This window comes from Amblyraja radiata, chromosome 22 (genome assembly GCF_010909765.2).
Source record: "Amblyraja radiata isolate CabotCenter1 chromosome 22, sAmbRad1.1.pri, whole genome shotgun sequence".
Classification (NCBI taxonomy): Eukaryota; Metazoa; Chordata; class Chondrichthyes; order Rajiformes; family Rajidae; genus Amblyraja; species Amblyraja radiata.
In genome coordinates this window covers 37,679,486-37,696,452 of record NC_045977.1, presented here as the reverse complement: position 1 = coordinate 37,696,452, position 16,967 = coordinate 37,679,486, and positions in this window count along the sequence as shown.

The window sequence follows — 16,967 nt, the reverse complement described above, 5'->3', positions numbered from 1 at the left end:
AGCGATGACAGGAATTTGCAGCATGGGAATGGGGAATTTTGTGATGTAGAAACAAGGAACTGGAGATGCTGGTTTACAAAAGAAGTCTACAAAGTAACTCAGCAAGTCAGACAGCATCTCTGATTGAATGAATTGGTTGAAAGATGCAGCGTGGAAAGCCCACTGAGTCCATGCTAACCATCAGTTCACATCAGTTCTATGTTATCCCACTTTCACATCCACTCCCCACACACTAGGGACAATTTACATCTTGGAAACAGCACACAGATACAGACAAAGGCTCGTCGGCGTAACGGAGGGAGCTGGAGACGTGGGACGTGAGGCGGATGAGCAAGGGCCAGCAGGAGGATGAACCGGGGTAATGCCACCAGGCAGCGCCTTCAAGGTCAGCTGCAGGAGGCACCCCTGAGGCACAAAGCTGGCCGGGCGAGCAGAGGAGAGGGACGTCGGTTTGCGGGAACTCCTTCAGTACATCGAGCGCACGGGCCGAGTGGACTTAGGACTCTGAATAATGACAAGGTCTGCACAAGGTCATGAGTGATAGGAGTAGAATTAGGCCATTCGGCCCAACAAGTCTACTGCCATTCAGTCATGGCTGATCTATCCCTCCTAACCCCATTCTCCCATTAACCTGACATCCATACTAATCAAGAATCTATATCTGCCTTAAAAATATCCACTGTCTTGGCCTCCTCACCCTTCTGTGGCAAAGAATTCCACAGATTCACCACCCTCTGACTAAAGAAATTTCTCCTCATGTCCTTCCAATAGGAACGTACTTTAATCCTGAGGCTGCGACCTCTAGTCCTAGACTCTCCCACCTGTGGAAGCGTGTAATACATGCAAGAAGAATGTCACTGTCCAGTTGCACAGGTGACAAATAAATCACCGTAGCGCCAGTGAGAGATTGTGTCGGTTATCCCAGCTTCACGCTAATTCATTAAGATGCTTAAACGTACATGGAATAGGTCTGTAGAGTCCAGATGCATTCCAGTGTAAATCAGTTTGATTCTGCAATCTGCCACTTTGTAAAACCACTTCCCCAAAAAGTCGACTTAATTTGGCTTCATTAACCGTGTTGTAATGTTATGAATTATTTAGTGCCGGCTAAAAATAGACAGTTATACCAACCTGGATTATCATGGATAACTGAATATTAAAAGGATCTCGGGGTATTTTATTTATCTTGCAGCCTTTATAAAACGGGTAGTGCTATTGAGTCTAATCTTGTTGATCTATGTTCTCTCGCAGTGGGGACATTTACAGCAGCTGTATGAAAATCCTGCTCTTCGAAACATTCAGAAAGTTTAAGGTCCCGTCCCGTCCCGTCATGGTCGCAGCAGGTCGCCGAAACTTTTCAGAATGTTGAAAATCCAGCGGCGACCAGAGAAAGGTATAACCCTTTGGGCCACTAGCGGGAGGAAACCCACGTGGTCACAGGGAGAACGTGCTAACTCCACACAGGCAGCACGTAAAATCAGGATCAATAATCAAGACCATCGTCAAGAGAGAGGTCAGACAGCTAACTGCCCTCCTGACCCACAGAATATCTCCGGCACCTCAAGCGCTGTAAGGCAGCAACTCTACTGCTGCCAATGTACCACCCTTTATATTTTAAATGATTTAAATGGAAGTTGAAGCAGTGAAGACAGAGGCATCTCATTGCGTTAATACCAGCCTCCAACAGCAGAGGGCACCCTCTATCCAAAGCTTGGATTAAAGAACCAAACAGCTTCCACACGTCGGTTTAAGTTCATTATTGTCACGTATACAGTGAAAAGCTTTGTTTTGCATGCTAGCCGATCAAATCAGATAACACTCTAGATAAATCCAATCAAGTCAAGTACAATATGTAGAGCAAAGGGGGAGACACAGAGTCCAGAATATAGCTCTCGGCATTGTAGCACATCAGTTCCATAGACAATGTAGACACAAAATGCCGGAGTAACACAGCGGGTGAGGCAGCATCTCTGGAGAGAAGGAATGGACGACGTTGGCGCAGTAAAGGGGCTGTCCCACTTGGGCGACCAAATCCGCGAGTTCTGGCAAGTTTGCCCTCGACTCATACTCGCAGCATGGTCGACACGAGGTCGTCGGAGGTCTTTGTAACTCGCCTTCATGCTCGAGAGTAGTCCCCGCGTACTCGAGGCCTCAGCTAGGTCGCGGCGTATTTTTCAACATGTTGAAAAATGCCCGCGAGTAAAAAAAGGTCGCCATGGAAAAAATCGATGCGTTTTTACTCGTAGGTTTAGTCGTAGTAGGTCGTAGTAGGTCGGCATATTAGTCGTAGGTAATCGAGGATAGTCGTAGATAGTCTTCATCATAGTCGAAGGGAGGTCGAAGGAGGTCGTCTTCACTCTCCACTATTCGGTGACCAATTTTCCCCGTAGCTAGTCGAAGCTGGTCTTCAACATAGTCGAAGGAGGTCTTCAACATGACATTTTTTCAAACTCTCCTAACTTCTAAACTTGCCAATTAGGTCGCCCAAGTGGGACAGCCCCTTAAGTCAGCAACTTTATCACTGCGCCACCGTGCTGCCCAAGAGTTTGGATAAAATACATTATAATTTCTCACTATCAGAGAAGTGCATTTTTATAATGTATTTTGTCATGTATTTTCAAATAGTTCTCATTATTGCAAAACACAAAGTGCTGGAGGAACTCAGCGGGTCAGGCAGCATCTGTGGAGGGAATGGGCAGGCGACGATTCGAGTTGGGACCCTTCCTCAAGAGACCAGTGTCTGAAGTTCCTTGTGTCTCATTACTACAATGTGGGAATGTCACGTTTCCTGATTTCCACTGCAAAACGTTGGTGTCGAGCTGGCCTGTTTGAAAGGAGTCAGGCACAATCAATGAAAAGTAGAGGTTTATTTTATATTTAAAACTACACAGAAATGCAAAGAGGAAGATATTTGTACCGAAGATAGACACAAAATGCTGGAGTATCTGTGGAGAGAAGGAATGGGTGACGTTTTGGGTCGAGACCTTCTTCCGACCTGACCCGAAACGTCTGACCTGACCTCTCTCCAGAGATGCTGCCTGTCCCACTGAGATAACTCCAGCATTTTGTGTCTATCTTCGGTTTAAAGCAGCATTTGCACAGTTCCTTGCTACAGGTGTATTCCCTTAATGGTTTCCTGTGGCTCGTCACCTTACTTTGTCCTCTGTCTGAATTGGAAATCTGAACTGTAGATCACCAGTCTGATGGTCTGTGTCTGTGTCTGTGTCTGTGTCTGCGTCTGTGTCTGTGTCTGTGTCTGTGTCTGTGTCTGTGTTTGTGTCTGCGTCTGCGTCTGCGTCTGTGTCTGCGTCTGTGTCTGTGTCTGTGTCTGTGTCTGCGTCTGTGTCTGCGTCTGCGTCTGCGTCTGCGTCTGTGTATGCGTCTGCGTCTGTGTCTGTGACACTGTATTTCCCTTTCAAAGGTGTGAAGCAAATCGCATTGGATTCTTGGGTTATTTTTACACACAATCGGTTTTTTAGCTGCTGTATTTTGGAGAGCAGACAGTATGAAATGCAATTGAAAACACCTTGCGTGCAGAAACAGTACAAAGGAATTTAATAGCCATTTATAGATGGTTAATATTTAAACTGCGTCCGTTCAGTTCAGTTTAGTTTATTGTCACGTGTACCGAGGTGCAGTGAAAAGCCTTTGTTGTGTGCTAGTGAAAAGACAATACATGATTACAATCGAGTCATTTACTGTGTATAGATACATGATAAGGGAATAATGTTTAGAGCCCGTAAAGTCTGATCAAAGATAGTCCGTGGGAAACCAATGAGGTAGATAGTAGTTCAGCACTGCTCTCTGGTTGTGGTGGGATGATTCAGTTGCATGATAACAGCTGGGAAGAAACGGCCCATCATGTTTGGCACAGGGATGTCTCAGGAATGAGTAGGTTAACCTGTGATGAGCGTTTGTCAGCAATGGGCCTGTACTCGCTGGAGTTTAGAAGAATGAGGGGGGACCCCATTGAAATGTACAGAATAGTGAAAGGTTTAGATAGAGCGGATGTGGAGAGGATGTTTCCACCAGTGGGAGAGACTAGGACTAGAGGTCACAGCCCCAGAATTAAAGGATGTTCTTTTAGGAAGGAGATGAGGAGGAATTTATTTAGTCAGAGGGTGGTGAATCTGTGGAATTATTTGACACAGAAGGCTGTGGAGGCCAAGTCAATGGATATATTTAAGGCAGAGATAGATAGATTCTTGATTTGTACAAGTGTCAGAGGTTATGGAGAGAATGGGGTCAGGAGGGAGAGATAGATCAGCCATGATTGAATGGCAGAGTAGATGGGCTGAATGGCCTAATTCAACTCCTATTTGTTGTGACCTTATGACATTGTGGGCTGAAGGGCCTGTTCCTGTGCTGTACTGTCCCATGTTCTGTTTAATGACGTGTCCTTCCTGCTTGCAAGTGCAGGGTCAGGCGCACAAGACCGAGAGTGGATGTATGGTTGTGTGTGGGAATGAATGGGCATCGCACAAGAATATAATTGTGTTCTAAAGGCACAGAGATAATGGTGCAACACGGTGGCGCAGCGGTAGAATTGCTGCCTTACAGCGCCAGAGACCCGGGTTCGATCCTGACCGCGGGTGCTGACTGTGCGGAGTTTGTACGTTCACCCCTTGATCTGCGTGGGTTTTCTCCAGGTGCTTCGGTTTCCTCCCACACTCCAAAGACGCACAGGATTGTCGGTTAATTGGCTTGGTGTAATAGTAAATTGGCCTTGGTGTGTGTAGGATAGTGTTAGTGTGCGGGGATCACTGGTTAGCACGGACACGGTGGGCCGAAGCAGGGGCGGAAATCCTGGGGGGGACAAGGGGGACACGCCCCCCCCCCACTGCTTTTAGAGATGGGGGACAATCCCCCCCATGTTTTGTAATCCGGACTTTATCAGACGCTTTCTAAGGGCTGAATCGGCCCGTTCGTGGGGCCTTTCAGTGCCTGGTGCAGCTTAAAATCAAACTGCTGCATCGAGGTGATCGAGGCTCCCGATGTTGAAGCCCCCGCCAGCCGATGAAAGACCCCGTGAACGGGCCGATTCAAGGCACACGATTCGGGGAGGACGAAGCTGGAGTTCGGAGTCGGTCACCAACAAGGTCAGCTCCCGATGTTACCGTCCACAGGGCCCACGGCCGAAGTCTCGCGTTTGTGCGCATGCGCGCGAGCGGCCACCAAGTAATTGTGTCCCCCCCACGTTTTACAGCGATTTCCGTGCCTGGGCCGAATGGCCTGTTTCAACGCTGCATCTCTAAACTAAACTAAACTAAACTAAATCACAGGTGAGAGCATCACTAAGATGACAAGTGATCATTCTGACAAGCTCAAAGAGCAACATCACAAATGTAACGACTGATGATAGAAAATAGAGGCTGATGTTCTTTGGCCAACAAAGAATCATTTTTCACAGAAGCTGATTTAATCTGAATTTATCAGGTTGAAAAGAGGTTTAAAGTGCATTGTGGCAACACCAGTTCGGTTTGGCATCAAAATCATTTATTATCAATTTACCAACATTTCCTTTTGAAGTAGAGCAAGAATCAGAATGGGGATTTAGATCTGAATATTAATGTTATTGTTTGTATTTTGCGGTAATGCATGTGAGATTGGAGTGCGTGCCTGTGCCTTGCAGGGAGAGAGTCGCTGCCAGTTCAGCAGATGGTCGTTAGTTGTTAATTATTGCCTTTCTGGATGAGTCAGTCCACCGCTCTGGAGAGCAGGGATAATCCACGGCTCGCCAGAGAGTCTTGCCGCTCGTGATGAGGAACGCAGGGGAGACAGCTCAGGGCTTGGGGCGGCCACTCGACAGATTGTACGGGCCTCGCTTGCTTGCGTGATCCGAGGCAGTTGCCGGGCTGCAGGGGATGTGGAATCTCATGTTGCTTTGCAATAAGAAGGGCTAAAGCCCTTCTGGTTCATTAATCAAGGTCTGGTTCATTAATCACCCCCCCTCCCCCCCCCCCCCCAACCCCCCACCCCGACTGCATTCACATTGCACGTGTGCGAGCGTCTGACAGGGTAGATGTTGCATGGCGCTGGGGGGAGATGGACAATGGGACTCTAGAACAGCGGTAGAGTTGCTGCCTCACAGCACCAGAGACCTGGGTTCGATCCTGACTACGGCTGCTGACCAAAGATCCTATAGCGAGCAAGATAGACCACTCGATGAAAAAGACGTAGTACGGTCATGGGCAGATCCATGGGTGATTTTTGGCCCCATTTCCGTAACCGGTTTCCGTCTCCGCACCAAAGATCCCGTAGCGGAGCAAAGACGGAGACGGAAGCCGGTTACGGAAACATCCTCGTAAAAATAAAAGTTATTTGGTAAATATCTTCTCCTCATTTTCAGAATTTAATTTATTAACACAAACTGTTCCCCCGCAACATTGATTACTCTGCGGGTCGGGTCGGGTTACTGAAATGGGTGAAAAAAAGGCCCACGTTCCGCTCCGTTGCGTACTACACGTCAGCCCATTGCATTTAGCAGGAGTGATCTCTCTTGCTTGCTATAGAATCTTTGCTGCTGACTACAATAGGGGGGTTGCACGTAAGGTCATCAGGTCAAAGGGCGTGACGCACGGAGTAGCTCAATCGTTCTGGAGTACAAAGCAGCTTCCGGCATACACTAGTAACACACGAAGCACGTACGTTCTTACCTGATAGAAACTGCCAAAGTGGTCCATTTTTGGGCTGTAAAAATTGTGGAAATTGGGGTAACCGTTAGAGAAAACCGCCAAAATCACTGCTGCTCACTGACTTGCCAAAGAGCAGCATGCCAGTGGATTGAGGGCAAGCCCCCGCCCACAACCGCCTGGGGCTGGAGGGTGACTGAGTGGTCTGAACCCGAGCACCAAGGTGTAAGCGGCCAAAGGTGCGCATCCCTCGGGACAGCCCCCACTCTCCCCCCAGTGGTCAGCACTGTCCGGCCACGGCCGCCCTCTGCCCCGTCCCCCCCTGTGCGGCCGCGCTGTGACGGGCTGTGGGTCGGCAGTGCCCACACACGCGGGGCAGCGACTCCGGGCAAAGGGGCCATAAACCCTGCAACGTCCACGTCAGCTGTAGCAGAATTGAGGACAGTCTGGTCCCTCCGCCCACCCAGAGTCACTGACCTGCGCTGCACTGGCACCAGACCCCGACCCACACACCGGGGTGATTCATCCCCCTGATTCACCCCGACCCCCACACGGGATGATTCACCCCCCCCCCCCCCCCCCCCCCCGGGTGCCGGGCGTTTCAGCTGCCAAACACCGGCCGCCGGATGCTGGGACAGAAGACGGGCCCACTATACAGGCAGCCATAGTAAGTGCTTACCTGACGTTCACCGCTTGTACTCCAGAAGGCGTTGCGTGGCAACAGTACGGGTCACGGGTAGCGACCTCGACTGCCGTGCAACCTCCCTATTCCTTGTATGTTTTTACTTACTTGGCTAATAAATGAATTACTTACTTACAGAGTTTGTAATCCACCCCATGGCCTGCATTGGGTTTTCTACAGGTGCTCCAGTTTTCTCTCACAATCCAAAGACGTACAAGTTTGTAAACTTGATCCTCGTGTGTGGAGGATAGTGCTAGTGTGCGGGGTGATCACTGGTCAGCGCGGGCTCAGTGGGCCGAAGGGCCTGTTTCCGCACTGTATCTCTAAAATCTAAAACATTAAATACATTCATAAGTTCTGCAATAGCTACATTCTGATTTAACTTCTAAATTAAAATAGTTAAAAATCAAACTTCTTGAAAGCTTAATAAAAGAGCTATTCGTGGAAAGGCCCTTCGGCCCATCGAGTCTGCGCCAGTCAGCAGACTAACACACTAACACAATCCTACACATGCCTGGGACAATTTACAATCTTTACCAACCTACAAACCTGCACGTCTTTGGAGTATGGGAGGAAACCGGAGCACCCGGAGAAAACCCACGCAGTCACAGGGAGAACGTACAAACTCCGTGCAGCCAGCATCCTTAGTCAGGATCGAACCCGGGACTCAGGCGCCGCAAGGCAGCAACTCTACCGCTGCACCACCGTGCCGACTTAAAGTTGCACGTCATTTGAATCCTTCTAATATTTTTTTTTAAATCTTAATTTTCCAGCATTTGCAATGTATTATTTTTGTACAATGTACTAATCCACTGGGGATGAATTCTGCACTGTACCCAGCTCCCCACAGGGCGAGACTGAACTTGCTGAAGTGTATTTAATGCTCCATCCCTGCCGGGCCCTGGCCTTTTTTTAATCACACTGATGTTAACTTTGGCCAAGGCACCCACCAGAGGCAATGGAGTTAATTGTCCTGGTGATCTGTTAATTGTTCTGCCTGGAACATTCACACAAGGTCCCTTGCCTTAACTGTTCTTTTTATATCTCTCCCGACACTCTTAGTCACGTATTAACAGAACAGTGCAAACCGCTCATACAATCTGTGAGTCAATGACGAAAATGGTCATCAGTGCCGGCTCCGATGTGTTATGAACCTTTTCATACCTCTAGTTTCACCCTTTCCTGACTCTCAGTCTGAAGAAGGGTCTCGACCCGAAACGTCACCCATTCCTTCTCTCCAGGGATGCTGCCTGTCCCGCTGAGTTACTCCAGCATTTTGTGTCTATCTTCGGTGTAGGCCCAGCACCTGCAGTTCCTTCCTACACAAAAAATAGTTGGGTTTATTGCCACGTGTACTGAGGTACAGTGAAAAGCCTTTGTTGCGTGCTAACCGGTCAGTTGAAAGACCATACATGATGGCAATCGAGCCGTTTACAGTGTACAGATACACGATCAAGGGAATGTAGACAAAATTGCTGGAGAAACTCAGCGGGTGCGGCAGCATCTATGGAGCGAAGGAAATAGGCAACGTTTCGGGCCAATTTTCCAGCAGCTGCAGTTCCTTCTTAAACAAAAACCTTATAAACCGGTCTTGGGAATGACATTTGAAATCGCATCCTTCAGATTCAGGCTTGGGAACGCAGCCAACTGAGAATCATAGGTAACACACAAATAATTCAGCATCATAAGCCTTTATTTGTCATTATTGATAACGTCATCAGCAGTAGGGGCATGCAGTCAATAAAACCATTGTCACACACACACGGATGTGTGTGGGAAGGAGCTGCAGATGCTGGAGTTTAAACCGAAGTTAGACACAAAATGCTGGAGTAACTCAGCGGGTCAGGCAGCATCTCTGGAGAGAAGGAATGGGTGACGTTTCGGGTCGAGACCCTTCTTCAGACTGATTTCTAGTGGGGCGAGAGAAAACTAGAACAGTTATGGGGGTGGGACAAAGCCTGGCAAGTGATAGGTGGGCGGCACGGTGGCGCAGCGGTAGAGTTGCTGCCTCACAGCGCCAGAGACCCGGGTACGATCCTGACCACAGGTGCTGTCTGTACGGAGTTTGTACGTTCTCCCCGTGACCTGCGTGGGGTTTTCTCCAAGACGTACCGGTTTGTAGGTAAATTGGCTTGGTTATAAATGTAAAATTGTACCTAGTGTGTGTCAGCACGGATTGGGTGGGCCGAATGGTCTGTTTCTGCCCTGTATCTCTAAGCTAAACTAAATCAAAGATCAGTTCCACCACTTTGAACAGCTGAGCCACACTGGGGAAGAGAAGGCTGGCGGTTTTCGTTTGCAAACCCAAGCACACGGTTTGCTTATTTCCCATGGAGTGTAACACGTCTCTGTCGGACCATGTTTTCACTCCTCACGCATGCACACACTTGCGCCATTTCCAACAGGAAGCACTAACGCTGCAACTAAAATAGAAAGAATCCCCAAGTTTATAGCGCCTTTCACATCCTTGTGATTTTCACAGCACTTAACAGCCATGAGTTGCCATGAAACGTATGCACTGCAGTTTAGTAGCCATCACCAATTAATGTGTGGCAGAATGTGTAAACGGAGGAGCTGTCTTGACCCCACAAAGGTGATCTTCAAATCTTACCAGAATGGTCCAGTTTAGAGATACAGCACGGAAACAGGCCCTTCGGCCCACCGAGTCCACACTGTCCCCACTCGTTCTATGTTATCCCACTTTCTCATCCACTCCCTACACACTAGAGACGATATACGACAGTCAATTAGCCTACACACCCATCTGTGGGGTTTGGGAGGGAACCAGAGCACCCAGAGAAAACCCACGTGGTCACAGGGAGAACATGCAAACTCCCCACAGACAACTTTACCGACTAAACCAACATTTAGACTTTGGACTTCAGAGACACAGCACGGAATCAGGCCCTTCGACCCACCAAATTAGCACCAATCAGTACACTAGTTCTATTATACTCACTACAGACCAGTTTTACAACTTACCATAGTAAATTAGCCCACAAACATGTATGTCTTTGGAATGTGGGAGGAATCCGGAGCTCCCGGAGAAAACACACGTGGTCACAGGAGAACGAATAAATTTGAGTGGTACCTTCTCCTGCCGTCTCCCCATAACCCCTGACACTTGCACTAATCAAGAATCTGTCAATCTCTGCCTCCACAGCCGTCTGCGGCAATGAATTCCACAGATTCATTAACCTCCGAGGATTGAAATTCCTCCTCTTCGCCTTTCTAAAGGTTGCCCTTTTATTCTGAGGCTGTGGCCTCTGGTCCTAGACCAGATTGTAATGTGGGATTCAGTATTGGGGGGGGCAGGGGGAGAAGGCAGGGGAACGGGGTTGAGAGGGAAAGATAGATCCGCCATGATTGAATGGCGGAGTGGACGATGCAGATGCTAGATGCAGGAAGATTGTTCCCGATGTTGGGGAAGTCCAGAACTAGGGGTCACAGTTTAAGGATAAGAGGGAAGTCTTTTAGGACCGAGATGAGAAAATCACTTTTCACACAGAGAGTGGTGAATCTGTGGAATTCTCTGCCACAGAAGGTAGTTGAGGCCAGTTCATTGGCTATATATAAGAGGGAGTTAGATGTGGCCCTTGTGGCTAAAGGGATCAGTGGTATGGAGAGAAGGCAGGGATGGGATACTGAGTTGGATGATCAGCCAGCCATGATCATATTGAATGGCGGTGCAGGCTCGAAGGGCCGAATGGCCTACTCCTGCACCTATTTTCTATGTTTCTATGATGGGCCAGACGGCATAATTTTCTCCTGGAACTTATGAACTTACGACAGGTCTGTCACCTTGTGATGCGGGGTGATACAGCTGATCGATGATAATTGAACAACAAGGACACAAGGCTCGATTCATCGTGTCTAAGGAGGGTTTCAGCATTGTAACGTGGCAGCTGCAAGCAAACAAACATCAACCTATTTTTCATCCCTAATTGGTTGAATCAGGACAATGTTCTGTTTGCATTTGGCACTGATTGAATATGATAATCCCCGGGCTGGAGATTAACATTTTGAAACTAATGTATGAACATCACATTTGCTTAGACTTTGGGATTTTGGTTATTTGGAAATTCTATAAACAACTGTGCCAGCCTCCAAGGGCGAGGTGGAGACAACGTCCAAATATGTTTGTGGGACAAACTGTGCTAAAAATAAACCCATGTTGGCCACTTATTAAAACACCTTTAATAATATTTGCAGTACCGACATCTGATTCGAGATGTCAGAGTAAATATACAAATCACTCAGCTGGTGTGCGGGCCTTTATAAAGTGCAATCTTTCTATTTTTTAGTGGGAGAAGGTGTGACCTGTAAATTTATAAACTGCCGATGTTCCCAGAATGAGGAGATATAAATGGGAATAATTGTTTTAATTGTTTTTTAAACTCCTCTCCCTCAGTGATTTCTCACATTTCCAACCTTAACGGTAAATAAATAAAATCCGCACACATCACCACCTCCAGATTCAGGGGCAGTTTCTTCCCAGCTGTTATCTGATGACTGAACCATCCCACCACAACCAGAGAGCAGTGCTGAACTACTACCTACCTCATTGGTGACCCTCGGACTATCCTTGATCGGACTTTGCTGGCTTTACCTTGCACTCAACGTAATTCCCTTATCGTGCATCTATACACTGTAAATGGCTCGAATGTAATCATGTTTTGTCTTTCAGGTTAGCACGCAACAAAAGCTTTTCACTGTACCTCGGTACACGTGACAATAAACTAAACTGAACTGAACACCAGTCTGAAGAAGGGTCTCGACCCGAAACATCACCCATTTCTTCTCTCCAGAGATGCTGCCTGTCCCGCTGAGTTACTCCAAAAAAATTTTTTTTACAGGCATCTTCGGTTAAAACCAGCATCTGCAGTTCCTTCCTAGCCATATCTGAAGATAGACACAAAGAGCTGGAGTAACTCAGCGGGACGGGCAGTATCTCTGGAGAGAAGGAATGGGAGACGTTTTGGGTCGAGACCCATCCTCAGTCTATATCCACTCAGTCTGAATCTAAATGTTTGAGAGGTCATTGATTTCCGGGTGCTGGCATTACCAACTCGCTCAGACATTAATACTGAAAATGAATCTTTCTTGGGTGAAACAGGAAGAACAAGGAAACAGATCAGCGTTCTCCTGATGTCACACTTTGATTTTCATTATCTTGAAATATACTCACAGTACAGACTTGCAAATCGCATCACCAGTCCATGCCTCAACACTGTAATATCTGGAGGAAAACATCACATGGAAATGTTAAAAACTCTGCTAGATTTCATTTTCAGATAAGCAGAAACATTAGGAATGAGAAGGTATGCTGTCCATTACATCAGTCTTCAGTCCATAGAAATATAGAAAATAGGTGCAGGAGGAGGCCATTCGGCCCGAGCTAGCACCACCATTCATTGTGATCACAGCTGATCGTCCCCTATCAATAACCCGTGCCTGCCTTCTCCCCATATCCCTTGACTCAACTAGCCCCTAGAGCTCTATCTAACTCTCACTTAAATCCATCCAGTGATTTGGCCTCCACTGCCCTCTGTGGCAGGGAATTCCATAAATTCACAACTCCCTGGGTGAAAAAGTTTTTTCTCACCTCAGTCTTAAATGACCTCCCCTTTATTCTAAGACTGTGGCCCCTGGTTCTGGACTCGCCCAACATTGGGAACAATTTTCCTGCATCTAGCTTGTCCAGTCCTTTTATAATTTTATATGTTTCTATCCAGTCCAGTTTATTGTCACGTGTACCGAGGTACAGTGAAAAGCTCTTGTTGCGTGCTAACGAAGCCAGCGCAAAGACAATACATGATTACAATCGAGCCATTCACTATGTACAGATACGTGATGAGGGAATAACGTTTAGTGCAAGGAAAGCCAGTAAAGCCCGATCAAAGATAGTCCTCGGGTCCTCGATGAGGTAGATAGTAGTTCACTGTCTGGTGAAGCAAACTTACTTCATTTGAGGGAACTGCAGATGCAGGTTGACAAAAAAAGGCATAAAGTACTGGAGTAATTCAACGAGTTAGGTAGCATCTCTGGAGAACTCTTGTTTGGTACGGGTGTCAGGGGTTATATATAATAGCCTCAGAATTAAAGGAGGTAACTTAAGAAAGGAGATGGGGAGAAATTTCTTTAGACAGAGGGTGGTGAATCTGTGGAATTCATTGCCGCAGACGGCTGTGGAGGCCAAGTCAATGGATAATTTCAAGGCGGAGATTGACAGATTCTTGATCAGTAATGGTGTCAGGGGTTATGGGGAGAAGGCAGGAGAATGGGGTTGATATAGGAAGGTAGATAATTGAATGGTAGAGTAGACTTGATGGGCCGAACGGCCTAATTCCGCTCCTGGAACTTATGAATATGAACAGGTGATGTTTCGGGTTGGGACTGAAGAAGGATCCCGACCTGAAGCATTGCCTACCCATGTTCTCTAGAGATGCAGCCTGACCCGCTGAGTTACACCAGCACGTTGTGCCTTATTTTCTTTACTTAATTGACTTGCAAGGTTCCTTATTTACTGAACAGCATATTACTCACACTCTGTTAAGCATCCGTTTGCATAAAGTGTGGCGCTCCTGGTATTTCAGTGAACTGTGCAACACAAAATGGTGCATAATGCATTCAGAGCAGAACTGCTAAGAGCTATTCTGACTGACAACACTGTTTGTCTTTTGTTACACATCTAATTTAGCAGTTTCACTCATTTCTCCCCCCCTCCCCGAGAACATAGACAGGGCTTTTAATCATTTAACCTCCTACAGAACAGTAGCAATGGTGAGGTGAAAACAAAATACTCAAAGTGCTGGAGCGGGTCAGGGAAGCATCTCTGAATAACATTGATAGCTGACGTTGTGTATACTGAATGTGTAGGAAGGAACTGCAGATGCTTGTTTAAACTGAAGTTTGACACAAAGTGCTGGAGTAACTCAGCGGGTCAGGCAGCATCTCTGGAGAGAGGGAATGGGTGACGTTTCAGGTTGAGACTCTTCTCCGAGCTACTTGTTGTTGTTTATTATGGTGTGTACAGAGTCTTACGTTTACATAGACTGAAGGAGGATAAATCCCCTGGGCCTGATGGATTACATCCAAGGGTCTTGAGGGAGATAGCGGTGGGGATTGTGGATGCATTGGTGATAATTTTCCAAAACTCCCTGGAGGCAGGAACGGTCCCAGTGGATTGGAAAATGGCCAATGTAACACCTATATTTAAAAAAGGAAGTAAACAGAAGGCGGGTAACTATAGACCGGTTAGTCTAACATCGGTGGTGGGTAAAATGTTAGAGACAATTATTAAAGAAACACTAACGGGGCACTTGGATAAACATGACTTCATCGGACAGAACCAGCATGGTTTTGTGAAGGGGAAGTCCTGTTTAACGAATCTGCTCGAATTCTTTGAGGAAGTAACAACCCGGGTGGATAAAGGGGAACCGGTGGATGTGGTATACTTGGACTTCCAAAAGGCTTTTGACAAGGTGCCACATAAGAGACTATTGCTAAAAATAAAAAATTATGGGATTGGGGGTAATATATTAGCATGGGTAGAGGATTGGCTAACAAATAGGAAGCAGAGAGTGGGGATAAATGGTTCATACTCGGGATGGCAACCGGTAACTAGCGGGGTTCCGCAAGGGTCGGTGCTGGGACCCCAGTTGTTCACAATTTATATAAATGATTTGGAGGAGGGAACCAAGTGTAATATTTCAAAATTTGCGGACGATACAAAAATGGGAGGAAAAGTAGGGGATGAGGAGGATAGGAAGAGTCTGCAAAAGGATATAGATAAGCTAGGTGAGTGGGCAACAACTTGGCAGATGAAATTTAATACTAATAAATGTGAAGTCATTCACTTTGGGAAAAAAAATGATAGGGCAAGTTATTTTCTAAATGAGGAGGAGCTGCGTTGTAATGCAACGCAAAGGGATCTAGGGGTATTAGTACATGAATCACTAAAAGTTAGTATGCAGGTGCAGCAAGCAATCAGGAAGGCCAATGGAGTTTTGGCCTTTATTGCTAGGGGGATTGAGTATAAAAACACGGAGGTCTTGCTGCAGCTGTACACAGTATTAGTGAGACCACATTTGGAATACTGTGTACAGTTCTGGGGTCCATACTTAAGAAAGGATGTACTAGCCCTGGAGGCAGTGCAGCGAAGGTTTACAAGATTAATTCCTGCAATGAGGGGATTGACATATGAGGAAAGGTTAAGTAGGCTGGAACTCTACTCTTTGGAGTTTAGAAGAATGAGAGGCGATCTCATTGAAACATATAAGATCGTGAGGGGCCTTGATCGGGTGGATGCACCGAGGATGTTCCCAATGATCGGGGAAACTAGAACTAGGGGACATAGTTGCAGAATAAGGGGGGGCTCTTTTAAAACTGAGATGAGGAAGAACTTCTTCACCCAGAGGGTGGTTAATTTATGGAATTCACTGCCCCAGGGAGCAGTGGAAGCAGAAACTTTAAATATATTTAAGACTAAAATAGATGTTTTTTTAGCTGCCAAGGGGATAAGGGGCTACGGGGAGAGGGCAGGGATATGGACCTAGGTATGGTTAGTATAGTAAGACCTGAGTGATCTCCTGGACAAGTGTCGATCGCCTGGATTGGGGTCGGAGAGGAATTTCCCGGATTTTTTTCCCGAATTGGACCTGGGTTTTTATCCGTTTTTTTGCCTCCCCCAGGAGATCACGAGGTTCTTGGGGTGGAGAGGGGTGATAGCGGTATAAAGGGGAGGGTAGTGTCTTGTGTTCTGTGTCTTGTGTCTACTGTTTGTGGGTAAGTGTGTCTGTTTAGTGTTCAGCCATGAGCGAATGGCGGTGCAGGCTCGACGGACCTGGTGGTCTACTCTCGCACCTACTTTCTATGTTTCTATGTCTATGTTTCTATATCTGTTGTGCTGCTGCAAATAATAATGTCATTGTTTGGTTTGGGGACATATGACAATGAAATACTCTTGACTCTATAAGATCACCCCTCATCCTCCTGCACTCCAAGGAACAAACTTGCCCAGTCGCCCTATCTCTCGCTATAGCTCAGACTCTCAAGTCCTGGCAACATCTTTGTAAATCTTACAGAGTCATACAGTGTGGAATCAGTTCCTTCGGCCCAACTTGCCCACTCTAACCAACATGCCCCATCTACACTAGTCCCACCTGCCTGGGTTTTGCCCATATCCCTCGAAACCTGCTCTTTCTGCCTACCATATGCCTACTGTATTCATGCCTACTATATTCTGTTGTGCTGAAGCAAAGCACGGATTTCATTATCCTATCTGGGACACATGACAATAAACTCTCTTGAATCTTTCTATGTATTTATCCAAATGTTTCTTAAATGTTGTGATAGTCCCAGCCTCAACTACCTCCTCTTGCAGCTTGTTCCATACACCTACCACCCTTTGTGTAAAAAAGAATTGCCCCTCAGGTCCCTATTAAATCTCCCCCCCCCCCCCCCCCTCTCCCTCTCCCCCCTCACTTAAACCTATGTCCTCTGGTCCTTGATTCCCCTACTCTGGGTAAACACAGTGTAAACCCTATCATGATATTACACACTTATAAATTGCTTTTAGTTCGCTCAAACAGCCTGTTCCATCCACTCGCCATCCTTTGTGTAAAAAAGTTCCCCCCCCCATTATCCCCCCC